The following is a 15,702-nucleotide window of genomic DNA, read 5'->3' on the forward strand; positions in this document are numbered from 1 at the left end:
GGTACAAGGTGTAAGTTTAAGTCAAAAGGTAAGAGAAAAAGTTGGCAAGAATCTCAATGTAAAGTTTTGGAATCTGGTACACTTCTTGTACCTTTGTTATGTCAACTCAGTGGACTGAGAGGACATATTTTACATAACATTTGTTAAAATTGTTAGCTTCCAAAAATTATTTTTGGTTGTTTGGCGGGTTGTATTTTTAACTACCCTTATGCATAAAGAGAGGATCTATTCAGACACTTTGATGTCCATTGTCAGTGTTTCAGAACTCCAGTGACAGATTGAAGGGTAAGTAGTCACAGAACTATAACTGTTTTGACACTTGCACATAATCACAGTAGTCAAGATAGGGACCACAGCTATATGGGAAGGAAACGTTGTCATAAACTACTGTTACTGATTTAAGTTCTAATTCATCTCTGTATAAGGATGATATTTTTTCTAAAGTTAGTCAAGTCCAGAATCAAATATATTTGCTCGTATATCTCATATATGTATGCCATTTCTTCTAACTAATTAAAGATCAAGGAACATGTTTGATGTCTTGTTTTGTTTGTTTGTTTTAGAAAATGACTGCTCTTATGTGTTTTCTGAATAAATCTGTATCTGCAAATTGCCAATTAAATCAAATGTGCACAATCCCAGGACCTCAGAGTGCATTTCTACTCTGAAGAATGCTTTTTATACAGTTTTGGGGTTTTTTGTTTTTTGCTTTTTTTTTTTTTTTAAGCTTTGTAATTGTAGGTTATATTTCCTCAGCAGATAAGATAAAAATCTATGAGGTTTAATATCAGCTACTGGCCTGAGTTCAAAAATTTTGGTACATTTAGGTCAAGCTAAGCTTGGCTGTTTCTGGCTGAGTCTTACCCAGCCTGAAATAAGAATTCCTTGCTCCATTTTTTTGTAACTCTGACCTTCCTAACTATATCAATACCTTCAATCTGTCGCATACACAATTAAGCTCTACAGCCTCCTCAGTTTTCCCAACAGCTCTTATTCTGTGTGCCTAAAACGAAAATGCTAAAACTATGAGATGAGGGAGCTATTCTCAAATTACAGAACAAAAATGCAGATCCCGGTGTCTGCAATGGTTGTGGTACCATCTAGTGGACAAACAATAGTTTCACAAACAGTAACTGCAACCTATAAGTCATGGGATAGAAGGAGAACTTGAATCTCTAACTGTGCCAATGTTTCCATCCAGCAAGGAAAAGTACATGGCACACAAATATTTTGGAAGCTCCCTGGGGTCTCTGTGGGTTCAACAGTCACATTATTGATGGCACCTGAGAGAAGGAAGGTTTCCATACCAAAGTGGTGTTGAGTTTGAGGGAGAGAGGAGGGAAACAATCATCCCCACTGCACCCCAAAAATATTTGCTTAAAAATGCAGCTGAAAACATCAAGGAACTGATGAATGCCAGGTAATGTATTACAAAATGCTAACCTGCTCTGCTGGCTCAGTATCAGAAATTTTAAGACTGTTTCACTGTGTGAAAGAGATAACTGAAAACTGAATTGATTACAAAACTGAATTGATTACAGTGTGGAGTGCTTGTCCTTGGAAGAGGATTGTGCCAAGCCAATCTGGTAACTGAACTTCCAGGGGAGAAAAAAAATCAGCTATAAAAAAAGGCAAAACAAACAAAAACCAAAACCAAACAAAAACCTCCACCAAAATCCATTAAAAAACCCTAAATGACAACAAAACCAAAAACAAACAAACAAACAAAAAAAAAAACCCCACAAAAAAACAAAACACAACACCCCACCCAAAACCGAAACAAAAAAAAAGAAAAAAAAAAAAAAAAAAAAACACAATCAAACAAACAAAATTTAAAAAATAGATATTCAATCAAAGACTGGAGTACAATTATGACAGGTAACTAAATAGGTATAAACCACTCAGGAGCAGTTTTGAGCTGTACAGGTGTCTAATCCTCCAAGTCCGGGGTCTGAGGACAGCCTGCCTGGAGACTGGAGTGAGAAACAAGCTAAATATCTCTAAAGTGCTCACTCAATATATCTGCCCATATTGACGGGGGTTGTCTCTTCTCTTCATGTCATATTTCCAGATCTTACATTTTCCTTCAAGATATGCTGTGAATTGTGAAGCTACACCTTGGAAGACATAATTTCAATTGTAGAACCTGTGTCTGAACTGGTCCTACAGTAAGCATATTAATCCCTGCTTCTGCTTATGAATTTTCCAGCAACTAGTTGTTTTTAGAATGCATTTGATTTTCTTTCTGCTGAAATTGTTTTTCAGTAAGGTGATGCACTGTCTCTTCACACACTTAATTTCAGTCTTAAGGGAACATCCCAGTCTGACCACTGAGGCACTTTGGGGTCACACTCTCAGCACCCAGACACTTTACTGGGACCAAGGTCCCTTCACTGTGGGCAACTCCAGTGATCCCACAGGTGCCCCTTTCACTCCCCCCTCACTTCCTTCTCATGGCCAGACCAGGTTTCCTTACTAGCTACACCTCAGATTTCCCATAGCAGAAATTTAATTTAATCATGATGGATAAAAATAATAACTCGAGTTGGTGTCTTGAACAAAGGACTGCCTGGTCTTTTACCCCTCATAGTCTGTGTGCTCCACATCCCAGCTCTTCCTGCTGAGCCCTCAGCTTCTGCTGTGTTTTCTGTGTGTCTGCTGCTCCAGCTGGGACACAGGTCCCAGGTACCTCAGAGTTTCAGCTGTTCACATCCTCTTGCCTCTGGCTTCTGCCACGCAGAGCTCAGCCTGCAGCCCTGCTGCAGCTGCACCCAGAGACACCTTCACTCATTTTGTCCTCATATGGAGCTACATATGGTATGTTCCTGTGGCACAGAAGTGTGTTGTATTAAAATGATAGGCCACCACTAATCTGTCCTGATTTTCATGTCTGTGTTAGGAATAAAATTCTTCTTACAGACTGTGGTCAAAACAAGGAGGCAATAATCTCAGATTACACAGGTTTCATCATTATAGAATGTTTTAAAGGACAGCAGCATAATAACATCTGGAGGCCTGGCAAGCCAGGTTTGTACAAAAGGAGGCAGAAAAAAGTCTCATTTTCTGATCTCCTACAAGGATTAGCTATGCAACCTCCTGAAAAGAAATATTTGCATTTCTCATTACAACAAGCTGATTTATAAAATAATCAAATAAAAGTGTGTAGGTTTGAACACTCATGGATTATTTTTTATATATCTATTGCTACAACAGAAACACCAGGCTCAGAGTTTGGGAGCAGCCTGCCGAAGCTCACACGGAGAGAAGAGGCTTTACAGCCCCTCTTGCAGGTGTGAAAGGTGAGAGCGTGGCTCCCAGCCCTTCCCTGGGGAGCACCGCTGGAATCTGCGGGATGCAGCGAGCTCTGCCAAGCTCCAGGAATGTCTCTGTGAGATGCATTCCCATGCGAGCGCCCGCCTGCAGTTCCGCGGCGACGCCCACAGAGGGAACTCACGGATAAAGCGGCAGGTGAGGATGCCAGGACTTCTGTCCTGGAGAAGCCACGGGAATGCTACCGCAGTTTGCAGTCTGCAGATTTGCTTTGAGGAGGATCAAACAGATTTATCAGCACTCCTCAAGACTTTTAATTCTGGATTTATCAAAATCAAAAAATACTTAGATTGGAAATGTTGTTTCTGTATCTCACTTACACAGAAATAAACAGATTGAGACTTGCTCATGCTCCTTATATCCCCTCCAGCTTCTCATATCACCTTCTTCAAATGAGCCAAGTGCTGAATCTTTTCAATTCATATCCTGAGCCGCTTACATCTCTGAATATTAAACTGAAAATAAACTTAATGGGCTATCGTGCCAAGCCCAAGACCTGTATTTCACCTCCCACTTTCTCCAGAACCTGCCCGGGACAAACTGATTTTTGAATCTCCAAACATCCTTGTAACTATTATAGCATAACCAGGGAGAATGCATTTCAGAGGCTCTTCCAAGTACTTTTTGAATATATATTTGTGTTTATTTATTCTAATGTGATTCTGTGAAAAGCAACAAAACCTCTGTAGTCCCATTCTCTGGCTCCTGGTTGATACAGCCAGGATACAAGAACCTCTTTTCTGTGGTTATTTTTGTACAGCCTGTAGGTTGTCCTCCTCTGTTCCAGCAAGGCAAGCTTGCTATGCCCTAGTACAAACAGCTTCTAAAGCAATTTCTGCTACTCTGGAACAAATGAATGGAGATGATAGGAAACAGTAAGCTGTTTCAGCTCAAATACTCTATCCAGAATAGATGGCCTTATGGCCTTTTGACTAGGGCTGCTCCTTATTTCTTCAAGGAATCTATTAAACCTTGTGTGACAGAGTCCACATAAAAAAACAAACAAAAAAAAAACAAAACAAAACAAAAAAAAAAAAAAAAAAAAAGCTGACTGAATTCACTACAAGCATTATATAGTTCATTGTTGCAGACCTGAACCTCATACATCAATAAATTTATTCACAATGGCTACTGCTATACACAGCTTCAACAGGGTCACTGTCCTATATGTTCCCCCTGAACCTGCTTGAGGCAAACTTCCAAACCACAGACAACTTTACAGACATGGGAAAAGAGTGGATCAAACACATTTCCCTTTCCTCAGGCATTCCCCTTGCATGGAACAGATGGGACTTCAGCATCTGGGTGACACATCCCATGCTTTCCTTTTTCTGCAAATAAATGAATGTCAAAGTGAAATAAAAACAAAATATTTACTCAATTATTCAAAATCCAATTTCTTGAATAAGTAACACCCTACCTTCAGTGTTGCATAATTTAGTTTTTTCTCAAGCACTAACAACCCTGACCACAAACCTTTCTATTCTTAAAAATCAGGGTCTCAATCTGCATACAAATCATGCTCCTGAATTTAATCACCTGGGGATACAGCAAGCTTAGTGGAGGCTTTGTGTTTTAACTACAGGATAAAAACAATCTCTATTTGCAGCAGTTGGAACTTTAAATTAATTATTTCACAGGTGCAACAGTAGCCCAGACTTGTAAGAATATTTCGAGACCATGAGAAAATCTCCAAAATAACAGAAACTATTGTATTTACCTAAAGATATGCACGACAAGGTAAACTCTCAAAAGCCTTCAGATAACTAAGCATCCCCCTACACCATTCCCACAGGCAGTTTAAGGGCTGCAAAAGTGAGGGAGTAAGTAGAGAGGTAGCATATCTCAGCTTTCCTAGTAAGCAGACAGAAAAGGACATTCCAGAGAATCTCTGGCCTTCAAGCACTCATGTTTGGTCTGGGAAGGGCTGATAGATGCAGCACCCATGACCTCTCCTGCACACTGATCAGACAAGGCTGGAGGAACATCAGGTGCAGGTCACTGTGGTACTGCTGGTTTGAGGCATCACAAAATGGAGCACAGAGGTTAAGGTGGACATGGGGGTCACAGACACAGTGCAGGGCAGCCTGTCTGCCACAGAGCTGTGCAGCTGTCAGAGGTTTCAAGGTTTATTGCCTCTCCACAGGCACTCTTGTGGTCAGAATCTTTTCACTGCAAAGACAGGGACAGATAGTGGTGCTTAAACTCTCTTTTGAGTACAAGCATCCAAACAATTTAGGCTCACCCCATTATTAGCACAATGGACAAAAAGCTGAAATGTCCTGTTTGGTGATGAGTGCCTGCTGCTGAGAAACTGGATATCCCCTAAATCAGTAGTTTTAAGTGTTTACTAAATATGCAGAGGAGTTTGTAGATGTGGGTGCACATGCAGGTGCTTGTTGCTGAAGGTCAGCTGCAAGCAGATAAGCTCAGCAAGCCACACTCCTGGTTGAAAATAAAACAGTAGAACAAAGAAATCTATTTGTGTAATGTGAGCACTGATTTCTAGTGGAATAGTCAAATACTTTGATTTTATAATCTGATTACTTCACTTTTGAAGCTGTCAGGAGATCCCACATCTTGCACACAGCCATGCCTAGATAAATGCATTATCATCCTCTTGGCAGAACACCTTAGTGACTCCTGTATCAACAGGACATAATAGCCTGACTTCAACATGCACATATTTTGTAGCTCCTTTGCTGTTTAAGCATCTGAGTTAACAGGATGGGGGGCAGCTTCTACTTTTTTTTCAAGTCTAGCCATGTAAAAAATTAACTAAATCCACTGTTCCTGCAAGAAGTTTAGGCCTCTTGCAAATCGGCCAGAGAGATAACATTGAGTATGGTTTTGCAATCTTAAGCAAAGGCTGGAAACACAGAGCCTGGGCAGACCAGGTCCTCAGTAATATCTCTTTTCAGGACAGAAGCAGCATTTGTTAGAATCAAATCAGGCCTTCAAATTTGGGCCATCTCACAGGCCCTGTACATTACCGAAAATTTTGACTCTAGCCCTAACTATGTCTTAGGTGAGCATCCAACAGCCAAGCCACTGACTGAAAATTTGGAAATAAGCACTTAACCCAAGCTTTCCCTACCAATCTGATAAAACCAGAGAGTGAACACGGTCTTGTTCTCTGCCATATTTCATGCATAAAGCAAATTATCAAGTTGAGAAAATTCTCATGAGACCCATACATCTAAAATATGTACAGAGACAGAGTGGCAGGGATTTTAAATATGCTGGTGCTGCATATTTTCATGCAATATCACACAAACTATTGAATACCACTTGAACAGGTGGATAGCACAGTGTGTTAGTAACTGGCTGCACTGCTGGGGCCAGAAGTTTTTGTGGGTGATCAGCATTACAAACTGGTGTCCAGTCAGGAGTCAAGTTTCACAGCATTTGATCCTGTTTAGCATTTCACTAATGAGCTGGACAGTGGGAAAAAGAGCAGTCTCAGACAGTGTATTTGGGAGAGCAGTTTAGATACTGGAGGAAAGGATTTCTACTCAGAGGGATCCAGACAGATAGGAGAGAGCAGCTGATGAAAAATCTCATTAATGAATTGAAATGCCAAGTCCTGCAGCTAGGACACAACAGCCCACACAGTGGCATGAGAGAGGATCTGATTGGATGGAAAAGATGCTCTCAGGGAACTGGAGAGAAAAGAGCAGGACAGGTCAGTGCATGGCCTCTCAGGGAAGAAGGCAGGCTGCAGGCTGGGCTGTCTCAGCAAGCACACAGTCACTAGGATGAGCAGGAGATTGCTCTCCTTATTCAGGCCACATTGCAGTACTGACAAAACTGGAGGAAGCACAAGACAGAAACTGAAAGCTTGGAGTAAATCTGGAAAACAACTTCAAGTTGGCTGGTGCCTAGAGCATATGGCATACAAAGAGAGGCTGAAGGAGGTGCATTTGGTGCCCAGCCTTAAAAAAGCTCAGTCTGGCTCTTCATGCTCACTGCAGGTCCCTAATGGCAAGGCACAGAGAAGGAAGGGTTTGATTGTTCTCAGGGATGGAATAAAAAGCAAAGGACACAAATTAATGGGAAGTCTGTATTTATAAGGTACTGGCACTTTTGGTTTCATTGGGACCAATTTTTGTAATTGTATCTCTTCAAAATTAGCAACTAAAATTTTATTATGAAGATACCACTCAGCAAGACAATCAGAGCTTGATCCTAGATTGAAGAATGATATTTATTGTAACTACAGCTAGTATATATTTTCATGAGGCATGAAATCAAGAAAGAAAAGTTTCATGCAAACTCATAAAAACACTCACATACAAAGGACAACTTAGTCCAGTTGGATTTATGAAGTTATCAGAGTTTGATTAATCTCTTGTCAAATGCAACTATTACTCAACCAAATTAAAGGGTAAATCCAAATTTTTTTTTTCCTAAAAATTATGGGTTTTTTCTGCAAGAAAGACGCCTTGCTAAACAATAACAGGCTTGTTTATAGAAATTACATCTGTATTACAAGGATGCTATTACTTTGTGAAACAAAGCAGAAAAGACTGCTTTTAAAGCCACATCACATATGCACAAAGAAATTATGACCTTTAAAATATCTCTGCTCAAAAATAACATCCAAGACCAAGATAACACTTCTGAACAGTCTTACTAGGAGCTCCTATTAATGCCTCCTCAATTAACAGAAGGAAACAGGAAGCACATCTAAACCTTTTGACTCTCTTGAAAACTGTGCAGATCTATTGGGGTACCCCTGGCACATAATGAAATGAGGTTTTGATCCTCAGCACTAGCTCTGATCATGGGTTTACTCTAACATACTATATGATCCATTAGAGTTACACATCTCTTCCTCATAGCTAATGTATGCCCCAAAGAGCTTCCTCCTGAAAAGAACAGATCTTTCCATTCAGCAACACATACACAGAGCAGTGTTGTACTTCTGTATTGTATAAATATCTTCCTTAAATGCTGTTATATGCACAAGGTGTTTCACATCCAGTTCCTTCCCCTTTCCATTTATGCAGGAGCAGCAAACAGCACACCATGCATGTGGTCTGTGCTGCTGAGCAGAAAGACATTTTTGTTTTGTTGCTACTAGTTGCTGCAGTTAGAGTGCTTCAGAACTTCTGCATGGTGTTCCATAAAGGACTAAACACATCTTACTCATCCCACTACATACACACACACACACATTCTGCTTCCCTGGGTCTGTTTGCACAATACCTCAGGAGCATTTCTTCCTTCTGTTCACCACCAGCTTCAGAATCCCTGCTGCAGGGTAGTAAAAATCTCATTTTTGTATGTCTTTGTATGCATTTAATTATTAACATATATGTGTTTCAGCTTGTATCAAACCAATTTCCTTCATGAGTAGGTTTGGTTGAAGAATTTAAGTTCTGTTGCAACAATTACCTACATTCATAACACATCTAGAAAGAGTTCTGAATTCAGTATCAGCCCCAATGAAATGAGCCTATGGAGGAAATAAAGAAGCCCAAGAGTTTTGACTGACCATACTTACAAGCAGGAAGAGAAAGTCCTTTTCCCCAGTGTCAAACCTCCTCAGTACATAGCATATCCCATACGTGATGTTCTGGGCATCGTAAAGTAATGTAAAACTCTGTAGAAGCACAGCCTTTTTATACATCAGTAAGAAACATAAAGCACATCTAGGTTTTCTGTTGAAGCAAAAGTACTAATGTTGCCACTTTTAAGAAACTTACTCACTGGTTTCTTGAAGAGAATGCAGTTATTGGTGCCCTCCAGCAGCTCTGTATGACAAACTCAGCTTCTAACTCTGTTTTATTCAAAAATAGTAATTTCTGAGTTCTCATTTGGAAAAAACATTTAAAAATATCCATTTAGCAGCAAGAGACTTGAAACATGACCAGGCATTTGTTTGAACTCCATTTTACTGAAATTCAAGTGGGAAAAGACTGTTATTAATCCCAAGTCATCAGTCTGGCTATTTTAAGACACATTTGTCTCCTTGTTACTATAAGAAAATTTTGTTTTTGCAAGGGGCTTCTGCTTCATCTACTCTAGGCATAAATTGGAAGTTTTACTTATCATATGCTCAGGTGGGAAGCTGCATCTTTATGCTACAGAATACTACCTACCATAAATGAAAATATTCAGAGGCCAGGCACAGGCATGTGTGGCTTCCTACCTGTATTCAAGCCCCTCTTGAACTTACTCATGCTTCAGGGTCAATTCTACTGTAACATAAATGAGGAGAATTACCTTTATTTCAGAGAAAGTACTCCAGAAAAGGATAGATACTCGGGGTGCTTTTTCTAGGAAATGAGAAAGGGTGACTTTTGTGCTATTTCCACCTTTGTAAATAAGGAAAGAACATGAAGTCTATCCGGAAGAACTTACAAGTACAAACATAAAAGGACTGAAATATCAAGAACAAGAATGAGAAAAACCATTCTGAGAATCTGGGAAATTCAAAATACAAATTTAGGAAAAGAGATTTAAGCTAGTTGGTATTACTCAACTGCAGTGGTATGACTCACATGACCAGATACTCAACTCATTGGTTACAGACTATTTAGGAAAGACAGTGAGGATATTACATGGTTCAGAGCTGCAAAGAGTTCAGCAAAACAGAACCTTGATTGCCTATTAATTCACATACTAAATTGTAAATCACAAAATGGGATAATGCTAAGAAAAGGTAATAGACTATTAAATAGCCTAAGGAAATAAAATAACAATCCCCTTCCTTCTTAACATATTGAGGGGAAAATATGTTCAGACTGTTGATTTAGGAGGCACAAGGACAAATACAAGTAAATCAAGTAGTTGTAATTACAATCATGCTTTCCTCTCATGGAAATAGAAAACAGTTAAGATGAATATACATACTGGGTGCTTTAAAAGATCCAGTCTCTCAAAGCTGTCTTTTTTAAAGACAAAAATTGAACAGAAATAGATCTTTAAATACAACAAACAGTTAGGAATTACTTTTACTGCTACATGGTCTTTCCAGCAACTAAATTCTTGAGTTAGCTGGGTCCACTTTACACAAATGTCTACTCCTCCTACTCTATATGCTACAGGCAGTGCAGTTTCTGCCAATCTGATGTGTATGGAATTTTTTTCTTAACTAGCCACATGGAGGACAAATTAATTTTTAATTTTAATTTTGAGAATTTATTAAACATCTATACGGTTTATAATAATAACAACTGCATGTTGCCAAATATAACTCCTGTAGCTGTAGCAATGCAGTAAGTATTTGGATGATGACATTATTTGCCTCTTTCTGCAACTCATAAATGATGAAGAAAGAAAAATTGTCTCCTACATCCCAGGATGATCAGTATAAATCCTGTAGAAATCCTGGGACTGATACAATTTCATTTAATAACCAGAACAGATGCTGATCAGGAATCTTTCAAACCTTCTGTGACATGCCAAAAGAAAAACAAATAGTTAAAATTGGTCAGATAAGGCTTTCCTAAATGCTCCAAACTGATAATGATTTCTGAAGGTGGTTGTAATTATAAAAAACAACATGAAGAGGAATGAAGATATCTGTAATGGCTGAGTACAAATGTGGTGTGGAAAACACTTGGCCACTATAAAGGATAATATTGGCTAAAAATACTGATAAAAGAATAGGGAAGTTAAAGAAGTCAGCGAAATTCTACGGCAATTAGAATTAAAAGGATAGAATTATTGAACTTGCCAGAGAAAAAGGTATTTAGCCAATAGTTATTAATTTGGTAAAATTATTGATAGCTGGCGATAGCCAGTAACAAAATAAGTTATACATCACTGTGTAAATTCAGTGTCTTTTGCATTGAGCTTGGATTAAAGTTGAGTTTGGAATAAGTTCATATTCCAGAGAAAATTGCATCATTTATGTTCAAAATATTGTCTTATACACTCTGGAGATTGCATTTTTGTGTACTTCCAAAATGTCAAGCTAACAGCAACCACAGGTAAATCAAGAAAGTTTGTTACATCAGAAAAGTATTGCAATGTTATAACAGAATGAATGCAAATAATCTTGATTTATGAGAGACTCGAGTAGCTAATACATCAGAAAAAAAGTATCAGAGAAGAGGAAATGGGTGTTTCTAAATGCAATTAGTCCTTAGTGAGGAAAATACAAAAAATCCTAGCAATATGTATCATTTATCAGTATAACTCATTGGAGGTGTAAATGAGATGTGAACAGCTCAGTTATATAGGCTGGGTGAGTTACTTCCTAAGGTACATCTATTTCAGCAGCATCACTTTAACACAGCTAAACTCTGTGCCAGATTCCAAGAAGCACAGCTGCCAGGTCCACTGTTAGGGTAGGAGATGGAATCCTGGAAAGCAGCAACACTGGAGAGCACATTGGAGCCTTGATGCCTGTGCTAAAACTAAATGCAAGTCACAGATGCATTAGCAGGAAGCCTGAAGGTGGGAGTAGGGAAGTAATTTAATACAGAAATTACAGAGCCTCTCACTGCAATAATATTTCCAGATCTGGTGTCAACACTTTCTTTCAATACGGAAGCTGTCAGCTTTGAAAATTCACAGAGAGGTCTGCTGTGGAGAGACAGAGGAAGTAGATTTCTTTTTCTTGTTCAAAAGATGCTATAAAATAGGCAGGGCAGAAAACTTTCCAGTAAGATCAAAGTGTGCCAGGACATGGTACATCATGAAAGATACAGTCTTATAGAACATGGAAAAATTACTTGAAATCCAGACTCATGAAAACACAACTGCTGAACCATCTATTGAATTCTAAATTTCGATTGGAAACTCAAAATCAACTAAGAATTTTTCAGGAGGCAAATTCTTCAATTCCATCTAAGTATCAAAGGAAGATCCTTGTGATACACAGTGACTCTGCAGTTCAGGAAAAAAAAAAAAAAAAAACAAACCACCATCCTTTGATGTAGATGTAAAAAGAAAATATTTCTTTTTCTTTTGGCCCAGATTTTAAAATACATAAAATTCTTCCAACCCTCTACCTTTCGAAAAGTTCCCTGTCACATGTCTTGAGAAATGGAAGAAAATTTTAGTGAACAGTTGGGATATAACAAATGAGTTTGTACTCTGATAGAATATTATCTTCATATTAAATTAAGAACTTCAGTTTCTAAATACAAAGCCCCATATTACCTGAGATAATGAGAAATAGTTGCTATAGCTTATACTCTGATCCTCCTGAACATGCCATTAGTAGATGAAAAAAGCACATTTGCTTACCAAGTGGATCCTGTAGTGATGAAATTGTCCCATCCCACCTGTATCATTACTTCCCTGAGTTTTGGTGAGCTAAATTTACTTCCATTGTTAGAAATGTCTTAATTTTCCCTGGAGGGGAATTTAAATGCCTACAGCAAAAGAATTGCAAAGGCATGCAGAAAAAATATGAAGTCACTCATTTTAGAGCTTGTAAAGGAGCCCTAGGATCTTGGATTTGCAGTCAGATGCTTGGAAACATAAGTAATCATAATTCACAGGGGGAAAACAGGAGAAAGCAGTCTTTTGTGGATGTCACAAAGGAAAATCTTGTAAGAAATACTTTCTTTCATGATTTTTCCACTCTTGGGACTGAAAGCTAAATCAGGAATTAATGGCTTGAATTTGCTTATGTATGTCAGCAGTTGCTCATTTAATAACCATTTTTACAATAAAAGAGTAGTGAGTACATATTCTCAGAACAACAAATTAGCTTTAACCAGAATTTTTATTTATTGGAGGCCCTTTTTTTCATTACAGAAGGATTTGACTCATGCAGTTGATTTTGTTTCAATACAAGGAAGATGCACTTCTTTGTAAAAACATGTGATGTCATTCAAAAGTACATATATATGACAAATGGAACATGTCTCTATATACAAAACATCCATGTTTTTTTCAGACAAAGTCTGAATTGACATTGCCACTGATTTCCTTTCAACAGTGAGGCATCCAGCTCCATGTGGCACAACCACTGTGAATGATGGTGAGTCAAAGTCTTTTGTCAGGGACAGCAATTCTGGATTACTTCAGTGACAAGTCAGAGAAACTGAGAGCAGTGTTTGGCTTATCATGCTTCTATTTCTGAGAACTTCCTGTATGTCATGAGCCTTTGAAAACCTGCTTGAATTGTTTTCTAAAGAAAATGTTACTGTAGAAATATAAGACTCTATGAAGGCATATTAACTGCGTCTTGTGAGGGATTGCACAAACAAAAGAACATAAATTCTTCCTAAAAATTTTATCCTGTTGGAATCAATGGTCTGATACCACTATTTTGGTAGAAAAGCACAAATTTTCTGCTTAACTGTTTCTCATTCTATATTACAGTGAAGTTTCTTGATTAACAGCTTGTTATCATATTTATCACAGTTTCTCTTTTGTCCTGTGGGGAAAAAATACATCTGTGATTCTTTCTTGCTTTTTCTAAAGCATATGGTTTTAGATAAGCTGAAAGGGAAGAAGACATATATATTAAAAAAAAAAAAAATTGAACATGAAAATGCTCATTTTAAAGTGAGATAACAGGATGGTTTTCCTCTGTAGGAAATACCATAAAAGAATCCATAAAAATTATCTGCTGAGAGTGCAATCACATGATTCCCATGGGGAAGGAAAAGGCCTGGTTGTTTAAGGTCACAGTTCAAGGGACAGAGCAGTTGATTTCTATATCCCATCAAATCTGAGAGCTTGAATTGCACTTACAAGACTCTAAACTTGTACCACAATGATAAGGTGTGGCTGCATGGTCAGACCACAAGACTAAGGAGAAATACAAAGCATTTTGTATGTCCAATTGCTTCTGGGGAAAGCAAATTATTGATAATACAGTAATTATTTTTTCTCCAAATTTCAGCTGAAATATATTATTTTAAGGAGTAGCATTTGTGCAACTGGCAACAGCACTCACAGAGACATTTATCTCCACTTTTCCTAATGGAGCATTTCCTAAGAAAATAGCTTCAAGTCACAATATTACAAAACCATGAATAGCTCTTTTTAAATTGTAGCAGTCTATAGAAGAATTGAGAAAAAAATATGGAAGTTATTTCACAAAGTTTCATCCATATGCATTTGAGATTACACAAAATCTTCATTTAACTATATATTATAAAATTTAAAACTGAGGACAATGTGGTGCTACCATCAGTTGTTTAATAATGTTCTATACTACTTGAATAACAAAGTAAAATCATGATAGTATGTTCCCTATGAAATTTAGTGAACAAAAAATTATATTTCCACTGAAAATAAACCAATATGTTCAGCAGATCCATGGGGGGTGGGCTGGAGCTTATTTATATGGAGGTCTCTGGCACACATTTTCTTGGACCAAAGACCCATGATGATTATTTCTGTAACTCTGCAAAGATAAGGCAAAGGCCTGGGGGCACCTCCACTCCCTCAGTCACCTCTTTTCTATCTCACAGCACTCACTGTCTCAGAGCATTGAAACATCTGAAAGATGAAGTTCAATTCATGCCTATTCTCTTAACCTGGTACAAATTTCTTCCCAATGCTAAAGAAAAAGAAATGTAGTAGTGGTAGTAGTAGTAGTAGTAGTAGTAGTAGTAGTAGTAGTAGTAGTGGTCGTGGTGGTGATGGTGGTGGTAGTAGTTGTAGTAGTGGTAGTACTTATTAGTTGTTATTTATTTATTTATTTATTTTATATATAAAACTTATTTATTTGATTATTAACAGTTCATTTCTTAGCAATGTAAAAATATTTATCAAGGCCTCTCAGTGCAAAGGAAACTCAGAGTTATATCAGTGGAGGGAGATGGTCCATACAGGAATAGTTTGAGTCCAGCCAACATCTCTCAAACACCAAATGCCTGTCCACACAGACTCCAATCTGCAGGCAGCAAAGTCCTTTGCCATGCACTCTCACCTTGCTTCCATTTCCTCTGAGTGTCTGTAAGGGATTAATGAACAGAGGAAAGAAAAAAACCCACAACTACAGCACTGGGATGAAGGATGTTGAAGGTGATACAATGAGAAAGGTGGAGGTCTTGCCTATGTAACCAGTGGGTCTGTCTGATAACAGGTACATTAGTTTGGTGGTTTCAATTTTGTTTTTTGCATAATTGCTAGAACATTTTCTTTCAATACCTCCTGCCAATTCTCTCTCTTCCACACTACATAAATCAAGTGGTTAAAGCAGCACCCAGGGTGTAGAACAACAGATTCACAACTCCTTTACGCAGCTTGGAGGAAAGTTTTGGTATCTTATTTGTTAGGCAAGCATCCTCAATTTTAAGTATGAAGTATGAAGGCCCTACCCAAATCTTCCCTACTGAAAGGACAGAAAAATAATAGGCTGAAGAAGCACTGATAAAATTCAGAAGAGGTATGAGAGAAGAAAATGGAGGTACCAGTCTGAAAACTCAAATTCCTCCAAGCTGTGGA

The sequence above is a fragment of the Erithacus rubecula genome (genome assembly GCF_903797595.1).
Source record: "Erithacus rubecula genome assembly, chromosome: Z".
NCBI classification, from domain to species: domain Eukaryota; kingdom Metazoa; phylum Chordata; class Aves; order Passeriformes; family Muscicapidae; genus Erithacus; species Erithacus rubecula.